The sequence below is a fragment of the Taurulus bubalis genome (genome assembly GCF_910589615.1).
Source record: "Taurulus bubalis genome assembly, chromosome: 11".
NCBI classification, from domain to species: Eukaryota; Metazoa; Chordata; class Actinopteri; order Perciformes; family Cottidae; genus Taurulus; species Taurulus bubalis.
In genome coordinates, this window is record NC_136599.1 from 2448864 (window position 1) to 2453301 (window position 4438).

Here is a 4438-nt window from a genome sequence, read left to right on the forward strand (position 1 = left end):
CATCCAATTTACAATTCAACGTTCCACTTCCTGCCTTTTTTATTTCTCCACAAAAGAAACAGGAAATCTGACATGAAGTCACATTCACTACATTTCATTTTGCTGACGCTTTTAACCAAAGCGACTTCAACATTTAACAACAATAAACATTTAACGATAAACAAAGTGCAATAATGGGAGGAATATTTACAATTAAATCTAGTATTCTACAGTAGAATATAAGATTAAAATAAAATGCACAGATGGCAGTACTTAAGGTGAAATGTAAGTGTAGTGTGAAGGTGACATGTAAGTAAAGTGGCAAGTGTATTTAAATATGAGGTATTCAAGAAAGAAAAGAGACTAAAAAGTGCTATAACGTGCTACTAAAGTGCTATAACGTGCTATAACGTGCTACTAAAGTGCTATAACGTGCTATAACGTGCTATAACATGCTACTAACGTGCTATAACGTGCTACTAACGTGCTATAACGTGCTACTAAAGTGCTATAACGTGCTATAACGTGCTATAACATGCTACTAAAGTGCTATAACGTGCTATAACGTGCTACTAAAGTGCTATAACGTGCTATAACGTGCTATAACATGCTACTAAAGTGCTATAACGTGCTATAACGTGCTACTAAAGTGCTATAACGTGCTATAACGTTCTATAACATGCTACTAACGTGCTATAACGTGCTATAACGTGCTACTAAAGTGCTATAACGTGCTATAACGTGCTATAACGTGCTACTAAAGTGCTATAACGTGCTATAACGTGCTACTAAAGTGCTATAACGTGCTATAACGTGCTATAACATGCTACTAACGTGCTATAACGTGCTATAACATGCTACTAAAGTGCTATAACGTGCTATAACGTGCTACTAAAGTGCTATAACATGCTACTAAAGTGCTATAACGTGCTACTAAAGTGCTATAACGTGCTATAACGTGCTACTAAAGTGCTATAACGTGCTATAACGTGCTACTAAAGTGCTATAACGTGCTATAACGTGCTACTAAAGTGCTATAACATGCTACTAAAGTGCTATAACGTGCTACTAAAGTGCTATAACGTGCTATAACGTGCTACTAAAGTGCTATAACGTGCTATAACATGCTACTAACGTGCTATAACGTGCTATAACATGCTACTAAAGTGCTATAACGTGCTATAACGTGCTACTAAAGTGCTATAACATTCTACTAAAGTGCTATAACGTGCTACTAAAGTGCTATAACGTGCTATAACGTGCTACTAAAGTGCTATAACGTGCTATAACGTGCTATAACGTGCTACTAAAGTGCTATAACATGCTATAAAGTGCTATAACGTGTTATAAAGTGCTACTTTGCTACATTCATGAACCAATCCCCAGTAATCCAGACCCCTGTTGTGGTTGTGGACTCATCAATGCTGCATGTAGAGGCCTAAATGCATCCTTTAAGATATGCATCGATGTATGGATGAGAAACACACACTGTCCTCAGCGTGTTGCTCAACATGGCTGATGACACAGCGGAAACAACCTCTGATGGTTGTTTTTTTCAATATCGAGCAAAGTACATGAAAATATCCCCCCGATGCTTTCTATTGATTCTCTGTAGTCAACAAGAACTCGACACGCAGGAACGTTGACTTCTTAAGTTTCCTAAAGAAGGAAAAACAACATTTGTGAGCCAGCAACTTAAAAGTGTCCACACACTCCGGATACGTCCACGGTGCGGCAGCTTTTAGGCTTAACAAGTGAAGTGCACTTTAGATTATACATAATGTTCTATAGACTTCATACAAACACGAGGCAGGGTGATCCCTCACCTACAGACACACACACACACGCACACACACACACGCACACACACACACACACACACAATAATGTCAACAGTTATCAGTTTGCACAATACTGCAGACTTGAAAGTGGCCACCAGGGGGATTCACAACCTCTCCACAGCTCATTGGTTGCTCAAATGCTGCATTCAGAAGGAGCCCCTCTGATTGGCTGCTGCGGATTGAGTGGCACATGGATGTCCCGCCCCCAAACCGAGGCGGAGTGAGAAGATGGATGATGATGAGGGAGGAAGGGAGGGGTGGAAAGAGCTCTTTTTACAAATGAACATTTAAAGTAACATCGCTGGACGAGGAGAGATAATATGGTGGAGGACTGCTGCTGTTTAATAATATTAATATTCTGTATGTTAAATTCTGTGAGCAGCAAGAGGAGAATATGGAAGAGGTTTGGGAGCCTGTCTCTTTAATGTTGCACCACATTCAGCTCACTGAAGTGATGCAGTGTCTTAAAATAAACACCCAAAGAGGAGCGCATGCGCAACACAGATAAACACGCTCCATCTAATATTATATACAACATAATCATGGTGATTCTGCAGCTGTACATGCATTTAAACCGACTGAATTCAACCCCTTTCCTCGGCGTGAGCAGCACAGACCCGGGATCAGTTCTCCCTCCTCCAGGCGTGACCTCAAACCGCCGCAGCTGACCGCGGATCAGCCTCCTGAGTGCAGTGACGTCACCGTTTCCATCCGGGCGGTTGCGTAGAGGCCCGACTTGTGGCTCTGTGTAATATTCTGATTGGTCGGTGCACTCGATGTGGGCGGGGAAGAGGGCGTGGCCAAACGTATTGTGATCTCACAATCAGCTGTTTTGTACGTTCTACATTCTGATCCGAGGATCAGCTGGAAGCAGCAATAAACAGAAGGGAAAAAGATATATATATATATATATCTCTCTCTATATATATACATATTTATGTATATATAGAGGAGGAAAAGAACAAAAGCTGCAAATGTTATGATCTAAAAAAACAACATCAAGTGTAAAAACATTTTTTTTTTACACGAAGCCCTTCTTCTGAGAAGAAAGCCTTTTATTTTTGTAGATGGTGTTTTAACTACCTCACTAAAGGATTTATCTAAAGCTGTGCTTTAACTCTTTCTACTGTGCGCGAGCTCGTTTACAACTTGAATAACACTGCGAAGGCAGGTAAGCGTTCTTTACTCCTTTTTTACTGGTGTGTGTGTGTGTGTGTGTGTGTGTGTGTGTGTGTGTGTGTGTGTGTGTGTGTGTTACCTCAAGGTGTAACTACAGCTGTCTCTGCTACAGGGACATTGGAGAACAGGTAGAGTTACAACCCTCTTATGACCCTGCGTTATAACAGGATCTATTTTAGGCCTCGGATGGATTCACGAGCACCAAACGGGTTAATTCTCGACGTCCTGCAACATCTTAAATAAATTAATAAATAATGCATGTATGTGTGTATGTGTGTGTGTGTGTCGGCTTTTTCAGGACAGCAGCAGCCGTTGTTTTGTAAAATGCACCAAACGCTGACGTGGAGTCGATAGCGTGTGTGTGTGTGTGTGTGTGGGGGGGGGGGGATTATGTGTTCATATTTATCATGTGAAAACAGGTCCGCTGCATCACAGCCTGTCATTGCTGTGACCCTCCGCAGCTTATGCGGATGATTCAGTCTCACAGCTGCTATTCCCGCTTATTTATTTATGTATTTATTAATCATCGTTGTGCGTTTTTAAACAACGTAAACTGTGTTGCTGTGTGCAGCTTTTCTTATTTTTTTATTCCCTCCATATAACGTCAACGACGACCGTCGACGCTTGCAGCCAGAACACCAAACCGGATGTTTGATGTTGTTTCGCTACAATGTTGCAAAAACATGAACCATGAACCATGAACCATGAACCGCAGAGGTCACCGCGTCGTGTTTCCGTGTCTCTGTTGGAGCTCCATCGGATGTCTTGTTGTTCTCCCGGTCGCCTATAATAAAAAAAAATAATAAAAAAAGGCTGGAGCCTCTCCGGCAGCGTCAGTGACGTGCGGTGACGTCACGGGCGTCTTGTTTTTTTTTTAGTCCGTGAGGCTCCGCCCACCCGGCTGCGCTCCTCCTCCTTGTTGTTAAAAAAGACAGATCCATAATTCAACTTTTTTTTTACGTTTTAGGAATATAATTTCTCAAGTGATTGTTGAATAAAAAACACCATATAAGGAGTGTCAGTGCTCCTAATGAGCACATATGTGTGTCTTTGTGTATTTTAGGTTTTATTAATAGTTAAAGTATTTGATGGCCATATTTTGGTTGAATTGGCCTGAAGGGTTAATATTCACCTGCTGAGCCAAATGTTAAAAATGCAAATACAGTTTCATGACCTATCTTATCAATTGGAGCGTTTCTCTTTTATTTTTTTAGGAGGATCTAATGGCAGGAATTGAATGTTGTATTAATGTGTAAGTTTTCTTTAGTTTTTAATCCTCTTAAAAATAGGAATTGTTGTATTTTCGTTAGCTTATATCTCTTCACTGAGTCCTTTCCCCTACGGAAGCCCAGAGTGGACATAAACCCAGCATTGGGCTCTAGATGGCGCCATTCATGTTTTTTCGCGTCGTCCACCGTAGTTCTTCTACCCGCTTGGCA

General features: G+C 41.1%; 1 protein-coding gene across 3 annotated transcripts in view; it reads left to right on the plus strand.

Annotated features, from left to right (window-relative positions):
• The first annotated feature begins 2680 nt into the window (after positions 1-2680).
• tp53inp2b (tumor protein p53 inducible nuclear protein 2b) overlaps positions 2681-4438 on the plus strand; it is a 9080-nt gene continuing 7322 nt past the window's right edge. For 2 of the 3 annotated variants that reach the window (XM_079226034.1, XM_079226036.1), the window contains exon 1: positions 2681-2991. The gene's annotated coding sequence lies outside the window, so the exon portion shown is untranslated. The remainder of the gene's footprint in view (positions 2992-4438) is intronic. The other variant, XM_079226035.1, reaches the window with a different exon arrangement.